At 39.4% G+C, this 23249-nt stretch overlaps 1 pseudogene; it reads left to right on the forward strand.

The window, feature by feature from the left end:
* The first annotated feature begins 1721 nt into the window (after nt 1-1721).
* Nucleotides 1722-22377, forward strand: LOC120289901 (annotated as a pseudogene).
* The last annotated feature ends 872 nt before the right edge of the window (nt 22378-23249 follow it).

Here is a 23249-nt window from a genome sequence, read left to right on the forward strand (position 1 = left end):
ATAATGAAAGGAAAAACAACATAAATTATCTTTGAACTTTGACTCAATGCGTAATGTTATCTCTAAATTTTTAATTTGTTCAACATGATCGCCAAACTCTAATCTAATGTGCAATGTCATCCCTAAACCTTTAAATTATGTAATGTGCTACTTGAAATTTTTGTATATGTTCAATTTACTCCTTGAATTATATGAAAATATTTAGTGTTGTCTTTAAATCATATGAAAATATTCAGGGATTATATTGAACATTTATTAAAAATTCGGACTACATTGAACAAATTAAAAGATCAGGATAATATTGCACATTTGACTAATATTTAGAGATTATATTGAATAAATTCAAAATTTAGCATCACGTGAAATTATTTGTGTAATTATTATGCCTGACGAAAACTCAAATCATTAGGAACATCAATTAAGCATGTGCACGTTTTCCCACCTAGAAGCTCCTGTGCTTCACTTTGACTCTCTTTCTTTCTCTCTCTCTTCCCTTTGTGCTTTCTTTGCATTCATCAATGGCGTCAATGCAGATGGAGGAGAACCCTAGCCATCATGTGAAATCAAGGGCCACATTCCTGATACGCTTCTACTTGGATCAAGCTTCATTCAATCTCTCTCTCTACATCGAGTAATTCTCGTCACTTTTTTTTTCGATTTGATAATTCGAAAAAAGTTTTGAATCTCTACTTTCCTCGTTCTCTTTTTCAGATTTACAGAGCTTTTGGATTGCCATCGTCATATCCCAACTTAATAAAAATAAAGGCATGAATACGGTATCAACATAACCAAAATTTAATTTGATATTAATATATATATATAACAAAACGACATTTGGTTACTAGAGTTTACTTGCAAACTCTGATATAGTAAACTTATCAACTATAAACTGCAGAATCAATATATAATGCCCTCATCAAAAGCAAACTCTGATATAGTAAACTTATCAACTATAAACTGCATAATCAATATATACACGCCTTCATCAAAAATTAACTCGCAAACCTATCAACTATATACTCATGCCAAAAATCCCCACCAAAAAAAGTCAACTATAAACCGCACAATCAATATACTCCTCCTCCTCCTCCTTGCCGTTCCTCGTCGACGCCGCCACCGGCCACCGGATCACCTACCCGCGCTTCCTCTCGCAATGCCGCGCCCTCTCTGCCTTCCTCGCGAGCCGCTTCCCTTCCCTCTCCAAGAACGACGTCGCCCTCGTCCTCCCTTCTCCTTCCCTCCACGTCCCCGTCATCTACTTCACTCTCCTCTCCCTCCGCATCGTCGTGTCCCCCGCGAACCCCGCTGAGCTCCGCCTCCGAGATCCACCACCTGGTCGGGCTCAGCCAGCCCGTCCTCGCTTTCGTCACCTCCCAAGCAGCTCACAAGCTGCCTACGCTCAGGCACGGCACCATCCTCATCGACTCGCCCCAGTTCGAGTCCGTTTTGTCCCGGACCGGACTGAAGGAGACCGATCCCGTTCTCCGCAATGTCAACCGGGTCACGCAGGCCGACCCCGCGACGATTCTCTACTCTTCGGGCACGACAGGCCGGGTCAAGGGCGTCCTCATGACCCACGGAAACATGATCGCGGGGCTTGCCAGCGCTCGCCAAGCCGAGCCAGGCGCGAAGCCCGTTTTGCTGTTTCCACTTCCCTGTTCCACGTGTATGGCTTTGCGGGGATATTGAAGGCCTTTGGGATAGGGGCGACCGTGGTTTTGATGGGGAAGTTCGAGCTTGAGGCCATGCTGAAGGCCGTGGAGAAGTATAGAGTCGGCTCGTTGCCGGTTTCGCCGCTTGTCGTGCTGGCGCTGGTGAAGTCGGAGCTGATCAGGAAGTATGGCCTCAGCTCGCTCCGCACTGTCATGTGGCGGAGCGCCGCTTGGGAAGGAGGTTTGCGAGCGGTTCCAGCAGCAATTCCCTAACGTGTAGCTGGTGCAGGTAAAATGCTAGTAGTGCTAAAGATACTAAAACTAACATAGCTTTCATATTTTGTAATTTATTTGGCCAAAAAGATAGCCCTTTAATTTTAGGTTTAGTATAAGGAAAACCTGAAACCAGTGCACATATGATAAATTTATCCCAAATTAATCTTTTAACTATAAAAAAATCCTAAACTGATATACTTATGACAAAAATCCTAAATCAGTACTTTGTATTAAAATGCGATTTTTTAACCACCAAACACTAACTTCGTACTAGTAAGCTTACCCCAATAGGAACTGCATTTGTACCATGACAGTGCTGTACTAGAATTTTGGATGAAGACGACACAAAAGAGTTGTAGAATCTGAAGAAGTAGATACAGGCACATAGTTTTGAGTTGATGGATACGAAAGATCAATAGATGTAAATGACTAAGGGCTGTGTCTACATCAACATGTCCGAATGAATTTTTCAGGGTTATGCATTGACAGAGAGCCTCTTAGGAAGTAGATTGATGGGGCCTGATGAGACCAAGCAATACGGCTCCGTCGGTCGCCTCTCGACCATATGGAAGCCAAAATAGTCGATCCTGTTACTCGAGAAGCTCTACCTCCCGGCTGCAAAGGTGAATTGTGGCTGCGCGGCCCAGCCATCATGAAAGGTCTATAGTCATACCACAATCTCTCATCCTGGATTGCTTTCCTCCTGGAATCTGTGAACAAAACCCATCTGGAGATCTGTTGCACATTTTGTTCAAGCACCATCAAGTTAGGAAATGATCGTCTTTCTATTAAAACACTGACTTGCTCACAAAAAATTGCAGTACAAAATTAGATATCCTGGTTTCCTTGGACATCGACAATTACTATGCTGCTTCGGCATAAGGATTTCTCATTTCACTACTTGAACTCCTCTTTAAGCTTCACGTATCACTCGTGAAACTCTGATGTTCTGAATTTTTCCTGATTCCATGTAGGTTGTGTTGGAGATTGTTGGAGAAATCTTTCCAGAATATTTTGAAGCTGACAAAACATTTCTATCAGTCTAAGTCTGGATATCGATAGTTAAAGTCTCAAGATTTTATAGTCTCAAGACTTTGTTATCTCAAGACTCAAGACTCAAGACTCAAGACTCAAGACTCAAAGTTATTCTCACCAGTCTTTCTAATCCAAAGTGTTGAAGGAAATCCAAAGTCGAGGTTTATGATTGAGGATTTGATCCTATCCTCTCGGGATAGATTCTTTGGTTGGATAATCATTTCGGATTCTTTATATCTTATCTAAGAACGATTGAAGATCCGATGGTCGACGAAATAATCTTGGATTATTCTATTCTTGGAAACCGAGATCCCGATTGTATGGGCGAACAGATTGATGGGCTATCATCGATTCCTTATATAGCTCGGATGATCTTCTTGATTGATTCCGTCCAACGGGTAGATTGGAGGAATTCCTTTGGTAAGTGCCAACGGCTATGATGGCATGAAGGAGTATAAAAGGAAGACGTTCTAGTTGTTTTAAGTGTGTGATCGATAGAAAAATTCTAGAGTCTCGAAGATCCTTTGATTGTTAGTTGAGGCGAGCGAAATTGTATACTTGAGAGTGTTTATACTTGGTGACGCCTTGAGCAAGTGTGGTAGATCATCTACACCTAGAAATCAAGGAAGATCAACTGTAACATCTCTTTGATCATAGTGGAATCCAGCCAATCGGTGTCGGTGCGAAAGAGTGGACGTAGGCTTGAATCAAGCCGAACCACTATAAGCGAGTGTTCAATTCTCTCTTTCCCTTACTCGGTCTTGCGATTGAATTTTCAACTACATTTGCAAAGTCTCTAATTGTTTAAATATCGTGCAAACATCGAGAAATTTTTTTATACCTATTCACCCCTCTAGGTACTCGTACTAGCTATCTCATTGGTATCGAGCCCGTGTTCTTACTTTGTTTGAAGTGTTTTACTTGAGTAAAAGATCCATGGCTAGTATGCTAGCACCGGGCTGATGGAGGGGCAAAAGCAATACCAGACACTCCTACTTCGATGGAAAGGATTACAACATCCGGAAGAACAAGATGAAAGCTTTCCTACGATCAAAGGATCCTCGGAATGGGACGTAGTGGAAAAAGGAATCACTATTGCTGCTGCATCAAACACTTGAAAGAGGAAAAGAAACCGTTGAAACCAGCGGAATGTCTCAAGAAGAAATAAACAAGAGACAAGCACTTGATGCTAAAGCAATTTATTCTTTATATTGTGCTTTGTCACCAACTGAATATATGAGAATATCTTCTTGTGTCACAAAGCAAAAGAAGTCTGGGACAGGTTACATATCACTTATGAAGGAACAGACGAGTGAAGGAGACCAGAATTAACATTCTTCTTGGTCAATATGAATCCTTCAAAATGAAACAGGAGAATCTATAACCGACATGTTTAGTCGTTTTACGATATTGTCAATGGTCTTGAGAACCAAGGACAAAAAATTTCTGATCCCATGAAGGTGAACAAGCTTCTACGTGGACTCTCCAAGGATTGGAATCATATAAAGACTTCAATAAGAGAGACGCAAAGAATCATGCCATTATCTCGTAGACGAACCGATTGGAACTCTTGGTCTTACGAAGTGGAACGAATTAATGAAGACGAAGATCCAAGAGGTAAGAAATCTATTGCACTAAAATCAAATGATGATTGATGATGCAGATTCTGAAGATGATATGAATGATGAGGAGCTCGCCCTCATGATAAGAAGATTCAGAAAACTGAATAGAAAAGGCGGAAGGTTTATCCCAAGGAAACAAAATTTCTCGAGACAGCAGACCAAGTAAATTGATGATGAGGAACCAAACAGAAGTAGTTTGCTTCGAATGTAAAAAGAAGGGACACATCAGACCCAACTGTCCTCTTCTGAAAAAGAAAAGAGGAAAAGCTGAGAAATTTCGAAAAGCTCTTAAAGCCGAAACCTGGAGCGATACAGAGTGTGAAGAGAGTGATGAGGAATATGCCAACCTGTGTCTAATGGCGCAATCGGACTCGGACTGGATCGACTCGGACAGTGAATTTGAGGTAAGTAATTATAAAATCCCTGTCAAAGTCTCTAAATATATTAATGAGTTATGTTTTAGTCTTAAGACTTCTCTTAAAAGGATTTCCGAACTTAAAAAGGAAAACTCATTTTTAAAACAAAAGGAAATCATTTTAGAAGAAAAGGTAAAAAATTTAGACTTGAATGTTTCTACTCTTAAAGAGAGTGAAGACAATCTTTCAAAAGAAAATGCTTTCTTAAAAACTGATTTATCAAATATTTCAAAGAAATTTTCAATAGGGTCCGAAAAACTTGAAAAAGTTCTTTCAATCCAAAGACCTTACTTTAATAAGTCGGGTCTAGGTATGACAGAAGAAACAATCCCTTTGATTGATTTTCCAAAAGTAAAAGAAAGAATTAAGAAAAGACCATCGAGAGAGGCTTATAAAAATCATTTCAAAAAGTCTTTGTAAAGCCCGTAGGTCGAAATGCTTTAAGGTGTTCTAAGTGTAGCAGATCGGGATCATTTTGAAAAGAGTGTCCTATGGTTTGGAAGCTCGTGAAGAGAGTATGGCCTAATAATGCTTATCCTACTAACACGAAAGGACCCAAGAAAATTTGGGTACCAAAGAAAGCTTGAGACTCTTTTTGAATGCGGGTCTGTCAAAAAGAAGGTAAAGTGGTATCTTGACAGCGGATGTTCAAGACACATGACGGGAGACTCGAGTGTTTCATAAAGCTTATTAAAGTGAATGGTGGAAAAGTTTCATTCGGAGGAAATAGCAAAGGAAGTATTGTGGGATTCGGAATTGCGAAATTGGAAATCTCACAATAAGCAATGTCTCTCTAGTGGAAGGACTCAACTACAATCTACTCAGCATTAGCCAATTGTGTGATACTGGTTACAAGATCTTCTTTCAAGAAGGCATTTGTTCTGGAATTAGCAAAGATTCGACTCGAGTCTTTCATGGGTCGAAGGCATGGAAACATCTACCTCCTTGATGTAAAGCCAAATGAAGAACAATGCTTAATTTCAATTCAAGATGAAGCAATTCTATGGCATAGAAAGCTTGGCCATATCAACAAGAAGCAATTAGCCAAAATCTCTTCAAAGCAGCTTGTTAGAGGTCTACCTAAACCGCCATACCAAAAGTCGACTTATGTACTCCATGCATTCAGGAAAGCAGTAAGAAATTCATTTAAACAAATAAATCATGTATCTACTAATCATGTAATACAGTTGCTTCATATGGATCTCTTCGGACCAACAAGAACCCGAGCATTGGAGGTAAGAAATATTGTCTAGTAATTGTAGATGATTACTCTCGTTTTACCTGGTATATTTTCTAGCAAACAAATCAGAAACCTTTTCGTACTTTGAAAAGTTTGCTAAAAAGGTTCAAAATGAAAAAGGATGTGCTATTTCTAGTATAAGAACAGATCATGGAAGTGAATTTGAAAATCAAGATTTTACGAGATTCCGTGATAAATGCTGGTGTTAATCACATGTTCTCCTCTCCGTATACTCCGGAGCAAAATGGAGTTGTGGAAAGAAAGAATAGATCTCTTCAAGAAATGGCTAGAACACTTTTAATTGAAAGTAAAATTTCTTCACGATTTTGGGTCAAGTTTATTTCAACGCTTGCTATATTATAAATAGAGTCTTTTTAAGACCTATTCTTGATAAAACCCCTATGAATTGTTCAAAGGTAAGAAGCCTATTGTTTCATACTTTCATGTGTTCGGTTGCAAATGCTTTATTTTGAAAAATGCAAATGATCGAGTTGGTAAGTTTGAAGAAAGATCGATGAAGGCATCTTCCTTGGATATTCTACATCAAGCAAAGCCTACGAGTCTACAATAAAAAAGCCTCCGTGGAAGAATCAATGAATGTCAAATTCCAAGACTCGGTGCAAGATGAATCCGGCCTGGACTCGCACGATGAGGGCGAATCCGCTCTAGATCTTCAAATGTCTACATCTCAAGAAGCATCTCGATTCGGAAGTCCATCATCAAGACGCTCATGGAGAATCAAATAAAGAAAGAGATCATCAACCCGGCAACCGGAAACACAAATCCAGTCATCCCAAAGATCTTATTATTGGCGAACTTAATGAAGGAATCCGCACTGATCAAAAGGCATGAAGAATCTAGTGCTGTGGCTCTCATCTCTGAAATTGAACCAAAAAGCTTAGAAGAAGCTTTATCTGATGAAAGCTGGATCGAAGCTATGCAAGAAGAGCTTAGACAGTTCAACATCAATGATGTCTGGGAATTGACATCTAAACCAAAAGGTAAAAGTTATTGGAACCAAATGGGTATTCAGAACAAAATGAACGAAAAAGGAAAAGTCGTACGAAACAAAGCAAGGCTCGTGGCCAAAGGGTATACGCAAGAAGAAGGAATAGACTATGACGAGACTTACGCACCCGTTGCAAGGTTAGAAGCTATTCGTCTATTACTTGCGTTTGCTTGTTACAAAAATTTCAGGTTATTCCAAATGGACGTCAAAAGTGCTTTCCTAAATGGATTTATCCATGAGGAAGTTTATGTGGAACAACCGCCCGGATTTGAAGACCCAAAGAAGCCGACTCGGTCTTGGACCGAAAAAGGCTCTGTATGGTCTAAAGCAAGCACCTCGAGCTTGGTACGACAGATTAAGTAAGTTTTTATTACAAAATGGTTTTGTCAAAGGTAAAGTAGATACTACTTTGTTTATCAAAAAGGAAAACAAAAACTTTTTACTTGTTCAAATATATGTTGATGACATTATTTTTGGATCTTCTAATGAAAGTCTTTGCAAGAAATTTTCTAAGTCTATGCGGGATGAATTTGAAATGAGTATGATGGGAGAATTAACATTCTTTCTTGGACTCCAAGTGAAACAAATGAAGGAAGGAACTTTCATCCATCAAGAAAAATATGCGAATGATCTTGTCAAAAGGTTTGGATTGGAAAAATGCAAAAGATCGACATACCAATGTCATGTTCTCAGAAGATAGACAAGGATGAAGAAGGGAAGAAAATAGATCAAAAGGCGTACGTAAGCATGATCGGTTCACTTCTTTATCTTACCGTTTCTAGACCTGATATTTTGTTTAGTGTTTGTATCTCGTGCTAGGTTTCAATCGATCCTAGAGAATCACATCTCGGCCGTGAAACGAATTATCAAATACGTTGCTTCATCTTCAAGCATCGGTCTTTGGTATCCAAAGAAGGGAGACTTTAATCTTCTAGGATACTCGGATGCTGCATCTGGCCGGTTGCGTAATCGATAGAAAGAGCACTTCCGGGAACTTGTCAACTACTTGGAAACAGAACGGTGTCTTGGTTTTCGAGGAAACAAAGCACGTAGCTCTTTCAACAACGAAGCGAGTATGTAGCTCTTGGAAGCTGCTGTTCGCAAATTCTATGGATAAAACAACGGCTACAAGACTTTGGCATTGAAGACTCATGCACGAAATCGATGTGACAACACCAGTGCTATAAATCTCACCAAAAATCCAATCCTTCATTCAAGAGCAAAGCATATTGAGATTCGACATCACTTTATTAGAGATCATATTCAAAATGGAGAAATCTCGATCCAATTTGTTGATTCAAAAGTCAACTAGCAGACATATTCACAAAGCCTTTGGAGAAGAATCGTTTGACTTTATCCGCTCAAGACTCAACATTTTGAAGCTTGAAGAAGTTAAAGTCTAGAGACTCACCAACTCTAAAGACTCGATCTCTTAGACTCTAAGTCCCGAGACTCGGACATTCGTGGATAAAGACCGTAAGTTGTATTTCTTCTAAAAGGTACTAATTGTCATTTAGTCGAAAAAGGTACGATCTTTTGTTTAATAATTTTGGCAGTTATAGATTTTGAAAAGAAGTAATCGTTCACTTTCCATTGCACCGATTGAACTTCCCTTTTCAAAAACTAAGTTATATATACGATTTTCCCAAATCTTCAAAACCCTAAAAGCACTCTTCTCTCTATCTGTTTCTACTCTTTGTTCATCGTCGAGAAAGTGGTCATTTTTCTTGGGAAAGCAAGTGAAGGAATCCTCCAATAGACAAAGAAAGATGTCGTCTTCAAGGAAATCATCAAGAATCGCGAACAGGGGACCACAAAGAATGAAGAAGGGACCGACTCATTTCGATCTCACCGAGGAAGAAGACTTATCCGGTCGCCGACAAAGTCCGATTCGCTCTCCTCCACGTCATTCAGCATCTCCGCCCCACAAAGTGAAAGTCATAATCTGGAAGAAGAGATAATCGAGGATGCCGACCCGCAAGAGTTCAAAAGCCTTCCTTTTGTATAAACTTTATTGTGCATTGAAAAGCACAGTACTCCATTGAACTACATAGATGACTTCCTTAAGGACAAAAATTATGGGAATGAGTATCTTTTTCTCGAAGAAAATGGAGGAATGGGGAATTGCCCCAAAAGGAAAAGCAGAGGAAGCTCTTGCGAATATTCCAAGAGATCCCTCGTATGCCGAGACAAAATCTGATTGACGCGAATGATGATGACAAAATGTTCCTTGAATTTGAACCTAGAATGGGTGTGGCGGCAAAGGCGAAAGGAAATCGGATGGATTTGTTTAAATCCAAGGATCAAGAAAAAGTGTATTACGATGTTGAAAAGAGGGGTAATCAACCCTAGAAGTGTCGATTTTGACTTCCGGATTCCATCAACTTGAACCTAAGAGAGAAGTTGAATTTGCTTCAACTTGAGACTTTCGCTCGACTCTGAGACGGGTATGATCATCCGCTTATTTCTATTCAAATCTTAGCTTTTGGATGCGAATAGAATTTCATTCGATGTTCGAGACAAAGTCTATGTGGTAGATGTGAATATGTTGGCGACATAGTTGGAGATTGAACAGGGACGCTATCTCCCAATTAAAGTCTCACCCGCTCGAACTACTTGGATCTTGTCAAAGATAGGGATGTAGATAAGAAAATTATCTATTCAGAATGAACGCTATCAACATTGTGCTTCACAAGATTGTGATCAATTGTCTAAGACCTAAGTCTACTTCAAAGACTTGTGTCTCTTTCGGAAGCAAAGTTGATGTATGCGATCAACTCGGGACGGAAGTTCTCTCTCCCGCACACTATTCTTTTCCATATGTACAGAACGGTGTGTCAAAAGACAAAGGACAATTGCCTTATCCCGGATGCAGTGACCAAGATCTTCGGCACATCCGAATATTGAACTCCGCCACATACTTTTTGTGTTCGACCGTGTGATAAGATGGTGGTAGGGCTGAAAATGTTAATGAAGATGCGTCGCAAGAACTTTCTAAGGCAATGGAGAAATTCAAAGTGAAATCTCCCCGTCTGCTTCAAAAGGAAAAGGAAAGAAGGCATTTAGTGCTTCTTCGAAAAAGAGGAAAAGAACTCTTATCTGGAGGATGAGGATGAAGATGAAGATGATGAAGATCCCACTATTCCAAAGACCGACAAGAACAAGACGTTCGTGTCTTATTCGAGAACTTCAGCGCAGAAGCGAGAGAAGAAGAAGAACGAGAGAGAAGGAGAAAGAAGTTGAGGAAGAAAAGAAGAAGTAAAAGATCGGTCTGCTGATAAATCGGAGAGAAGGGAAATCAAGAGATTGATCATCACTCTTCCCTTTCGATGTCCTAGAGACGGGGGAGTTAGCGAGCAAGAGAGGTCTCCACCTCATGCTCTGAAGATCAAAGAAAATCTCCGAAGACCCTTAAGAAGCTCAGTCTCTCAATTGCCTGAAGAAGATGATACGACGATTCCAAATCTGCAAGACCGTTCGAAGCGCCATCGTCGCACACACACCATCCGAGAAAGCCAATGCCGTACACGACGGATGATTCGTAGATCTTCGTAGTATCATGAATATTCTTTGGAAATGCGTAACCGGATATATATTCGGATTGTGAAATCCAAGTCTTGAAGCATGCTGGACAAGCATCTTCAGTCTCTCTGGAAGAAAAATACAAAGACCTCGCTCTACAACTTCAAGCCAATGCCAAGAGAGAAGAGGTAGCTCATCTGCGAGAAGATCTGAAGAAGCTCGAAGGAGTAGTCCAGTCCATTGGGGATTTCCAGATCGTGCGCATTCCCAGCAGACATGACTCCTTTCTCACCCTCTTTTTAATGATGACAAAAAGGGGGAGAACCAATTTGAACAAACATTATTTATTTGACTTTTGTGGTTATGTTTATTTTTGAGTATGACTTGAGAACTTGAACTTGAGTGTTAGATGAATTGGTTGTGGATTTTGATGCTTGACTGGTTGCATTTATATCAAGTATTGTTACATGGTATTACTCATGAAAGACTAACCAATTTGCTGTGGATGCGAAATGCGGTTGTTTATTAATCTTTATGAGTTAGCCATATTGCTTGAGAAATGTTTTGCAGTCAAAGTTGTTCAAATCTTCAAGAAAGTTTTGTCACCATCAAAAAGGGGGAGATTGTTGGAGAAATCTTTCCAGAATATTTTGAAGCGACAAAACATTTCTATCGTCTAAGTCGGATATCGATAGTTAAAGTCTCAAGATTTTATAGTCTCAAGACTTTGTTATCTCAAGACTCAAGACTCAAGACTCAAGACTCAAGACTCAAAGTTATTCTCACCTACAGTCTTTCTAATCCAGTGTTGAAGGAAATCCAAAGTCGAGGTTTATGATTGAGGATTTGATCCTATCCTCGGGATAGATTCTTTGGTTGGATAATCATTTCGGATTCTTTATATCTTATCTAAGAACGATTGAAGATCCGATGGTCGACCAGAAATAATCTTGGATTATTCTATTCTTGGAAACCGAGATCCGATTGTATGGGCGAACAGGATTGATGGGCTATCATCAATTCCTTATATAGCTCGGATGATCTTCTTGATTGATTCCGTCCAACGGGTAGATTGGAGGAATTCCTTTGGTAAGTGCCAACGGCTATGATGGCATGAAGGAGTATAAAAGGAAGACGTTCTAGTTGTTTTAAGTGTGTGATCGATAGAAAAATTCTAGAGTCTCGAAGATCCTTTGATTGTTAGTTGAGGCGAGCGAAATTGTATACCGAGAGTGTTTATACTTGGTGACGCCTTGAGCAAGTGTGGTAGATCATCTACACCTAGAAATCAAGGAAGATCAACACGTAACATCTCTTTGATCATAGTGGAATCCAGCCAATCGGGTCGGTGCGAAGAGTGGACGTAGGCTTGAATCAAGCCGAACCACTATAAACCGAGTGTTCAATTCTCTCTTTCCCTTACTCGGTCTTGCGATTGAATTTTCAACTGTTGCAAAGTCTCTAATTGTTTAAATATCGTGCAAACATCGAGAAATTTTTTTATACCTATTCACCCCCTCTAGGTACTCGTACTAGCTATCTCAATTGGTATCGAGCCTGTGTTCTTACTTTGTTTGAAGTGTTTTACTTGAGTAAAAGATCCATGGCTAGTATGCTAGCACCGGGGCCGATGGAGGGGCAAAGCAATACGAGACCTCCCTACTTCGATGGAAAGGATTACAACATCGGAAGAACAAGATGAAAGCTTTCCTACGATCAAAGGATCCTCTCGGAATGGGACGTAGTGGAAAAAGGAATCACTATGCTGCTGCATCAAACACCGAAAGAGGAAAAGAAACCGTTGAAACCGGCGGAATGTCTCAAGAAGAAATAAACAAGAGACAAGCACTTGATGCTAAAGCAATTTATTCTTTATATTGTGCTTTGTCACCAATGAATATACAGAATATCTTCTTGTGTCACAGCAAAAGAAGTCCGGGACAGTTACATATCACTTATGAAGGAACGGATCGAGTGAAGGAGACGGAATTAACATTCTTCTTGGTCAATATGAATCCTTCAAAATGAAACCAGGAGAATCTATAACGACATGTTTAGTCGTTTACAGATATTGTCAATGGTCTTGAGAACCAAGGACAAAAATTTCTGATCCCATGAAGGTGAACAAGCTTCTACGTGGACTCTCCAAGGATTGGAATCATATAAAGACTTCAATAAGAGAGACGCAAAGAATCATGCCATTATCGTAGACGAACGATTGGAACTCTTGATCTTACGAAGTGGAACGAATTAATGAAGACGAAGATCCAAGAGGTAAGAAATCTATTGCACTAAAATCAAATGATGATTCGATGATGCAGATTCTGAAGATGATATGAATGATGAGGAGCTCGCCCTCATGATAAGAAGATTCAGAAAACTGAATAGAAAAGGAGAAGGTTTATCCCAAGGAAACAAAATTCTCGAGACAGCAGACCAAGTACGGTGATGATGAGAACCAAACAAAGAAGTAGTTTGCTTCGAATGTAAAAAGAAGGGACACATCGGACCTAATTTGTCCTCTTCCGAAAAGAAAAGAGGAAAAGCTGAGAAATTTCGAAAAGCTCTTAAAGCCGAAACTGGAGCGATACGAGTGTGAAGAGAGTGATGAGGAATATGCCAACCCGTGTCTAATGGCGCAATCGGACTCGGACTACTGGATCGACTCGAGACGGTGAATTTGAGGTAAGTAATTATAAAATCCCTGTCAAAGTCTCTAAATATATTAATGAGTTATGTTTTAGTCTTAAGACTTCTCTTAAAAGGATTTCCGAACTTAAAAGGAAAACTCATTTTTTAAAACAAAAGGAAATCATTTTAGAAGAAAAGGTAAAAAATTTAGACTTGAATGTTTCTACTCTTAAAGAGAGTGAAGACAATCTTTCAAAAGAAAATGCTTTCTTAAAAACTGATTTATCAAATATTTCAAAGAAATTTTCAATAGGGTCCGAAAAACTTGAAAAAGTTCTTTCAATCCAAAGACCTTACTTTAATAAGTCGGGTCTAGGTATGACAGAAGAAACAATCCCTTTGATTGATTTTCCAAAAGTAAAAGAAAGAATTAAGAAAAGACCATCGAGAGAGGCTTATAAAAATCATTTCAAAAAGTCTTTGTAAAGCCCGTAGGTCGAAATGCTTTAAGGTGTTCTAAGTGTAACAGTCGGGATCATTTTGAAAAAGAGTGTCCTATGGTTTGGAAACTGTGAAGAGAGTATGGCCTAATAATGCTTATCCTACTAACACGAAAGGACCCAAGAAAATTTGGGTACCAAAGAAAGCTTGAGACTCTTTTTTTGAATGCGGAGTCTCTGTCAAAAGAAGGTAAAGTGGTATCTTGACAGCGGATGTTCAAGACACATGACGGGGAGACTCGAGTGTTTCATAAAGCTTATTAAAGTGAATGGTGGAAAAGTTTCATTCGGAGGAAATAGCAAAGGAAGTATTGTGGGATTCGGAATTGCGAAAATTGGAAATCTCACAATAAGCAATGTCTCTCTAGTGGAAGGACTCAACTACAATCTACTCAGCATTAGCCAATTGTGTGATACCGGTTACAAGATCTTCTTTCAAGAAGGCATTTGTTCTGGAATTAGCAAAGATTCGACTCGAGTCTTTCATGGGTCGAAGGCATGGAAACATCTACCTCCTTGATGTAAAGCCAAATGAAGAACAATGCTTAATTTCAATTCAAGATGAAGCAATTCTATGGCATAGAAAGCTTGGCCATATCAACAAGAAGCAATTAGCCAAAATCTCTTCAAAGCAGCTTGTTAGAGGTCTACCTAAACCTGCCATACCAAAAGTCGACTTATGTACTCCATGCATTCTGGGAAAGCAGGTAAGAAATTCATTTAAACAAATAAATCATGTATCTACTAATCATGTAATACGGATTTGCTTCATATGGATCTCTTCGGACCAACAAGAACCCAGAGCATTGGAGGTAAGAAATATTGTCTAGTAATTGTAGATGATTACTCGTTTTACACAGGTATATTTTCTAGCAAACAAATCGAAACCTTTTCGTACTTTGAAAAGTTTGCTAAAAAGGTTCAAAATGAAAAGGATGTGCTATTTCTAGTATAAGAACAGATCATGGAAGTGAATTTGAAAATCAAGATTTTACGAGATTCTCGTGATAAATCTGGTGTTAATCACATGTTCTCCTCTCCGTATACTCGAGCAAAATGGAGTTGTGGAAAGAAAGAATAGATCTCTTCAAGAAATGGCTAGAACACTTTTAATTGAAAGTAAAATTTCTTCACGATTTTGGGCTGAATTTGTTTCAACTGCTTGCTATATTATAAATAGAGTCTTTTTAAGACCTATTCTTGATAAAACCCCTATGAATTGTTCAAAGGTAAGAAGCCTATTGTTTCATACTTTCATGTGTTCGGTTGCAAATGCTTTATTTTGAAAAATGCAAATGATCGAGTTGGTAAGTTTGAAGAAAGATCGGATGAAGGCATCTTCCTTGGATATTCTACATCAAGCAAAGCCTACGAGTCTACAATAAAAAAGCCGTCTGTGGAAGAATCAATGAATGTCAAATTCCAAGACTCGGTGCAAGATGAATCCGCCGGACTCGCACGATGAGACCGAATCCGCTCTAGATCTTCAAATGTCTACATCTCAAGAAGCATCTCGGATTCGGAAGTCCATCATCAAGACGCTCATGGAGAATCAAATAAAGAAAGAGATCATCGGCAACCGGAAACACAAATCCAGTCATCCCAAAGATCTTATTATTGGCGAACTTAATGAAGGAATCCGCACCAGATCAAAAAGGCATGAAGAATCTAGTGCTGTGGCTCTCATCTCGAAATTGAACCAAAAGCTTAGAAGAAGCTTTATCGATGAAAAGCTGGATCGAAGCTATGCAAGAAGAGCTTAGACAGTTCAACATCAATGATGTAAGGAATTGACATCTAAACCAAAAAGGTAAAAGCTGTTATTGGAACCAAATGGGTATTCGGGAACAAAATGAACGAAAAAAAGGAAAAGTCGTACGAAACAAAGCAAGGCTCGTGGCCAAAGGGTATACGCAAGAAGAAGGAATAGACTATGACGAGACTTACGCACCCGTTGCAAGGTTAGAAGCTATTCGTCTATTACTTGCGTTTGCTTGTTACAAAAATTTCAGGTTATTCCAAATGGACGTCAAAAGTGCTTTCCTAAATGGATTTATCCATGAGGAAGTTTATGTGGAACAACCGCCGGATTTGAAGACCCAAAGAAGCGGACTCGTCTTGGACCGAAAAGGCTCTGTATGGTCTAAAGCAAGCACCTCGAGCTTGGTACGACAGATTAAGTAAGTTTTTATTACAAAATGGTTTTGTCAAAGGTAAAGTAGATACTACTTTGTTTATCAAAAAGGAAAACAAAAACTTTTTACTTGTTCAAATATATGTTGATGACATTATTTTGGATCTTCTAATGAAAGTCTTTGCAAGAAATTTTCTAAGTCTATGCGGGATGAATTTGAAATGAGTATGATGGGAGAATTAACATTCTTTCTTGGACTCCAAGTGAAACAAATGAAGGAAGGAACTTTCATCCATCAAGAAAAATATGCGAATGATCTTGTCAAAAGGTTTGGATTGGAAAAATGCAAAAAGATCGACATACCAATGTCATGTTCTCGGAAGATAGACAAGGATGAAGAAGGGAAGAAAATAGATCAAAGCTGTACGAAGCATGATCGGTTCACTTCTTTATCTTACCGCTTCTAGACCCGATATTTTGTTTAGTGTTTGTATCTCGTGCTAGGTTTCAATCAGATCCTAGAGAATCACATCTCGGTGCCGTGAAACGAATTATCAAATACGTTGCTTCATCTTCAAGCATCGGTCTTTGGTATCCAAAGAAGGGAGACTTTAATCTTCTAGGATACTCGGATGCGATCTGGCCGGTTGCGGGAATCGATAGAAAGAGCACTTCCGGAACTTGTCAACTACTTGGAAACAGAACGGTGTCTTGGTTTTCGAGGAAACAAAACCTTTGTAGCTCTTTCAACAACGTATGCGAGTATGTAGCTCTTGGAAGCTGCTGTTCGCAAATTCTATGGATAAAACAACAGCTACAAGACTTTGGCATTGAAGACTCATGCACAGAAATCAGATGTGACAACACCAGTGCTATAAATCTCACCAAAAATCCAATCCTTCATTCAAGAGCAAAGCATATTGAGATTCGACATCACTTTATTAGAGATCATATTCAAAATGGAGAAATCTCGATCCAATTTGTTGATTCAAAAAGTCAACTATGAGACATATTCACAAAGCCTTTGGAGAAGAATCGGTTTGACTTTATCCGCTCAAGACTCAACATTTTGAAGCTTGAAGAAGTTAAAGTCTAGAGACTCACCAACTCTAAAGACTCGATCTCTTAGACTCTAAGTCCGAGACTCGGACATTCGTGGATAAAGGCGTAAGTTGTATTTCTTCTAAAAGGTACTAATTGTCATTTAGTCGAAAAGGTACGATCTTTTGTTTAATAATTTTGGCAGTTATAGATTTTGAAAAGAAGTAATCGTTCACTTTCCATTGCACCGATTGAACTTCCCTTTTCAAAAACTAAGTTATATATCTGATTTTTCCCAAATCTTCAAAACCCTAAAAAGCACTCTTCTCTCTATCTTGTTTCTACTCTTTGTTCATCGTCGAGAAAGTGGTCATTTTTCTTGGGAAAGCAAGTGAAGGAATCCTCCAATAGACAAAGAAAGATGTCGTCTTCAAGGAAATCATCAAGAATCGCGAACGGGGACCACAAAGAATGAAGAAGGGACCGACTCATTTCGATCTCACCGAGGAAGAAGACTTATCGGTCGCCGACAAAGTCCGATTCGCTCTCCTCCACGTCATTCGGCATCTCCTGCCCCACAAAGTGAAAGTCATAATCTGGAAGAAGAGATAATCGAGGATGCCGACCCAGTAAGAGTTCAAAAGCCTTCCTTTTTGTATAAACTTTATTGTGCATTGAAAAGCACGGTACTCCATTGAACTACATAGATGACTTCCTTAAGGACAAAAATTATGGGAATGAGTATCTTTTCCGAAGAAAATGGAGGAATGGGGAATTGCCCCAAAGGAAAAGAGGAGGAAGCTCTTGCGAATATTCCAAGAGATCCTCGTATGCCAGGACAAAATCGATTGACGCGAATGATGATGACAAAATGTTCCTTGAATTTGAACCTAGAATGGGTGTGGCGGCAAAGGCGAAAGGAAATCGGATGGATTTGTTTAAATCCAAGGATCAAGAAAAAGTGTATTACGTCTGTTGAAAGAGGGGTAATCAACCCTAGAAGTGTCGATTTTGACTTCTGGATTCCATCAACTTGAACCTAAGAGAGAAGTTGAATTTGCTTCAACTTGAGACTTTCTCGCTCCGACTCTACGAGACGGGTATGATCATCGATCGCTTATTTCTATTCAAATCTTAGCTTTTTGGATGCGAATAGAATTTCATTCGATGTTCGAGACAAAGTCTATGTGGTAGATGTGAATATGTTGGCGGACATAGTTGGAGATTGAACGGGACGCTATCTCCCAATTAAAGTCTCACCGCTCGAACTACTCGGATCTTGTCAAAGATAGGGATGTAGATAAGAAAATTATCTATTCCAGAATGAACGCTATCAACATTGTGCTTCACAAGATTGTGATCAATTGTCTAAGACCTAAGTCTACTTCAAAGACTTTCTGTGTCTCTTTCGAAGCAAAGTTGATGTATGCGATCAACTCGGGACGGAAGTTCTCTCTCCCGCACACTATTCTTTTCCATATGTACGGAAGCAGTGTCAAAAGACAAAGGACAATTGCCTTATCTGGTCCGGTGACCAAGATCTTCAGACATCTGAATATTGAACTGCCACATACTTTTTATGTTCGACCGTGTGATAAGATGGTGGTAGGGCTGAAAATGTTAATGAAGATGCGCAAGAACTTTCTAAGGCAATGGAGAAATTCAAAGTGAAATCTCAGTCCGATGCAGCTTCAAAAGGAAAAGGAAAGAAGGCATTTAGTGCTTCTTCGAAAAAGAGGAAAAGAACTCTTATCCGGAGGATGAGGATGAAGATGAAGATGATGAAGATCCCACTATTCCAGACGCGACAAGAACAAGACGTTCGTGTCTTATTCGACAGAACTTCAGCAGAAGCGAGAGAAGAAGAAGAACAAGAGAGAGAAGGAGAAAGAAGTTGAGGAAGAAAAAGAAGAAGTAAAAGATCACCTGCTGATAAAACTGGAGAGAAGGAAATCAAGAGATTGATCATCACTCTTCCCCTTTCGATGTCCTAGAGACAGGGGAGTTAGCGAGCAAGAGAGGTCTCCACCTCATGCTTTTGAAGATCAAAGAAAATCTCCGAGAAGACCGGAAGAAGCTCGGGTCTCTCAATTGCAGAAGAAGATGATACGACGATTCCAAATCTGCAAGACCGTTCGGAAGCGCCATCGTCCGCACACACACCATCCGAGAAAGCCAATGCCGGCACGAGACGGATGATTCTCGTAGATCTTCGTAGTATCATGAATATTCTTCGGAAATGCGTAACCGAGATATATATTCTGGATTGTGAAATCCAAGTCTTGAAGCATCTTTGGACAAGCATCTTCGTCTCTGGAAGAAAAATACAAAGACCTCGCTCTACAACTTCAAGCCAATGCCAAGAGAGAAGAGGTAGCTCATCCGCGAGAAGATCCGAAGAAGCTCGAAGGAGTAGTCCAGTCCATTGGGGATTTCAGATCGTGCGCATTCCCAAGCGAGACATGACTCCTTTCTCACCCTCTTTTTAATGATGACAAAAAGGGGAGAACCAATTTGAACAAACATTATTTATTTGACTTTTGTGGTTATGTTTATTTTTGAGTATGACTTGAGAACTTGAACTTGAGTGTTAGACCGAATTGGTTGTGGATTTTGATGCTTATTTGGTTGCATTTATATCAAGTATTGTTACATGGTATTACTCATGAAAGACTAACCAATTTTTGTGGATGCGGAGTCCGGTTGTTTATTAATCTTTATGAGTTAGCCATATTGCTTGAGAAATGTTTTGCAGGTCAAAGTTGTTCAAATCTTCAAGAAAGTTTTGTCACCATCAAAAAGGGGAGATTGTTGGAGAAATCTTTCCGAATATTTTGAAGCCGACAAAACATTTCTATCGATCTAAGTCTGGATATCGATAGTTAAAGTCTCAAGATTTTATAGTCTCAAGACTTTGTTATCTCAAGACTCAAGACTCAAGACTCAAGACTCAAGACTCAAAGTTATTCTCACCGAGTCTTTCTAATCCAAAGTGTTGAAGGAAATCCAAAGTCGAGGTTTATGATTGAGGATTTGATCCTATCCCCTCGGGATAGATTCTTTGGTTGGATAATCATTTCGGATTCTTTATATCTTATCTAAGAACGATTGAAGATCCGATGGTCGACGAAATAATCTTGGATTATTCTATTCTTGGAAACCGAGATCCCGATTGTATGGGCGAACAGATTGATGGGCTATCATCGATTCCTTATATAGCTCGGATGATCTTCTTGATTGATTCCGTCCAACGGGTAGATTGGAGGAATTCCTTTGGTAAGTGCCAACGGCTATGATGGCATGAAGGAGTATAAAAGGAAGACGTTCTAGTTGTTTTAAGTGTGTGATCGATAGAAAAATTCTAGAGTCTGAAGATCCTTTGATTGTTAGTTGAGACTGAGCGAAATTGTATACTGAGAGTGTTTATACTTGGTGACGCCTTGAGCAAGTGTGGTAGATCATCTACACCTAGAAATCAAGGAAGATCAACACCGTAACATCTCTTTGATCATAGTGGAATCCAGCCAATCGGCCGGTGCGCGTAAGAGTGGACGTAGGCTTGAATCAAGCCGAACCACTATAAAGCGAGTGTTCAATTCTCTCTTTCCCTTACTCAGTCTTGCGATTGAATTTTCAACTGTTGCAAAGTCTCTAATTGTTTAAATATCGTGCAAACATCGAGAAATTTTTATACCTATTCACCCCCTCTAGGTACTCGTACTAGCTATCTCAGAGATGACAAGGCGACGGCTGAGACATTGGACCCTGACTGTTGGCTAAAAACTGGCGATCTTTGTTACTTTGACTCAGAGGGGTTCCTCTACATCGTAGATAGGCTAAAGGAATTGATCAAATACAAGGCGTATCAGGTAGTTGCTATCATTAGGAATCTTTTGCTGAGGAAATCTGATGCTTCCCATTTTTCTGTAATCAGAAATTGTCATCTCAATCTCATCCCATCCTACGGGTTCCACCTGCTGAATTGGAGCATTTACTTCAATCTCATCAACAAATTGCAGAAGCCGCAGTGATACTGTACGCTCCAGTGCTTATGACCTTCATAGATGCATTGAGTTTTTTTTTTTTTTTTGTCAAACATAGATGTATTGAGTTTGCATGAGCCAAAGTCTATCTTATTTTTATTCACCATTTGCTATTCTTTTCATTACTTGGAGGACATGCAAAGTATTGGTGAGTCGATGTTTAAAAGGTCAAGAGTTGTCCTACCATTGTGCCAAATGATGATTGACAGAAGATGTACTGTTGTGATCCCATTTACTTTTGAGGCAAATCTTTATCTGCTTAAAATGTACTCGTTGAACTTTGGTGTGTTGTGAGATCCATAAATGTGCTTTCTTTTTGGCTAAGTGGCTCATTGCATAAGTAACCAATGAGACTAATCCAAGTGTATTGCCTGGAATCAGGTATCCTGATGAAGAGGCAGGGCAGGTTCCAATGGCTTTTGTGGTGAGGAAGCCTGGTGCATATGTTACAGAATCTGAAATCATGGATTTCATTGCTGAACGGGTATGGTCCTCCTGGATTCATCTGTTTTGGAAGACTCTTCTTCAGTTTTTGGGATTTTCCGGGAAGTAGAGGAGTTGATGTCCTGAAGATGCTAAATGAAAACGCTGAGGCATCTATTCATTGGCTATGAGAACAACTAGGACTCTATTTTTCTCGATATCATAGGGGACACTATTAGATTCCCAATCACCGACTTGCTGGGCACCTGGTGTTCTTAACAGTTTGCAGGGCGATTAGTTGAGTACCTCAACGAGTTTTAATATCACATAAGAAAGCATCTGCTCCAACCCTTGTTCTATTCCATTCTGCTAAGGTTTTTCTTTTCTCCCATTTAACCCCAATTTGTCACGTAACTTTTTGGCGAGCAGTCAATGCTAGTAGATCTATCCAACAAAATGGGCGTGGTCTTTTGTACGATACCTTTGTTTCACTTGCTAAAGCTTACTTGGATAACATAGCTCAATCAGATGACTTGTTCCAGTTGAGTAGCACATAGCGAATTGGCAGGGTGTTTTGCCCGGTCCAAACCCATAGACAACCCAACCCTTTTCTCTAATTTCATTAAACTGGATTTGCAGGTTGCTCCACACAAGAAGATAAGGCGTGTCACTTTTATCAGTAGCATCCCCAAGAATCCCGCAGGAAAGATATTGAGAAGGGAGCTCATCAATCATGCTTTATCTGCTGGTTCAGCTAAATTATAAAATCTTTGACCAGGAAAAGAAGTCCCATTTTTCTTTTAGTAAAAGAGGCCATTATTATCAGTTCTCCTCTGTATTTGGCAATTTGCTGCTCCATGGTATTATGTTTTACTTGTATTTGGAAGTGATTCGCTATTCCTTACCGAAGACAAACATAAACCAGGCGAAATGTGTAATCCTGACCGAATCTTATACTGGCTCTTTGGAGAAGCTGTGCTTGTTAATACTGGTCTGAAGTGGTTGACTTCGATTCCCCACTTGAGTCCTTATATTCTTGTGTTGTGTTTTGTCATTTTTTTTTGGATGAAATATGCCATTATCATCACCCTGTGTTTGGTGCTCCATGGGATGCACTATGCAGTACCAGTTGTTGGATATGGTTGATCATTCCTAGCGGAAGACGACCTGAATCCGAAATACGGGGCAGCCTCTTGGGAATGTGTACATTGCTGTGTAATTGTCTAGTCTCTCTTGCCCGTGGCTCTGAATTTATTTTGCTCATTCCCTTGTATCGAAATGTACTTTTGCGGTAAGAGAGACATGCTTAAAAATGCGATGGCTTTTGGATCACCTGTATGTAAGGAGTGTATAGCTGTCCATGCCAAGTGACATGGGATATTTCAACAACACTGATAATACTTGATAATCAATAATACCATATTATTTTACTTGTCTACATTGGAAGGATCTAATAAATGAGTGATATTGAATATAATGAGTATGATTTACAAAATTAATACATGAGTTGTTTGGCACATCAATTAAAATCTTTTCATAATGAAGGGAAAGCAACATGAATTATCTCTTAACTATAGCCCAATATATAATGTCATCCATAAATTTTTAATTTATTCAATATGATCATTGAATTTTAGTCTAATATGCAATGTCGTCTTTGAACATTAAATTTGTTCAACGTGATCATTAAATTTTTGGTATATGA

Source organism: Eucalyptus grandis, chromosome 11, assembly GCF_016545825.1.
Source record: "Eucalyptus grandis isolate ANBG69807.140 chromosome 11, ASM1654582v1, whole genome shotgun sequence".
Taxonomy (NCBI): domain Eukaryota; kingdom Viridiplantae; phylum Streptophyta; class Magnoliopsida; order Myrtales; family Myrtaceae; genus Eucalyptus; species Eucalyptus grandis.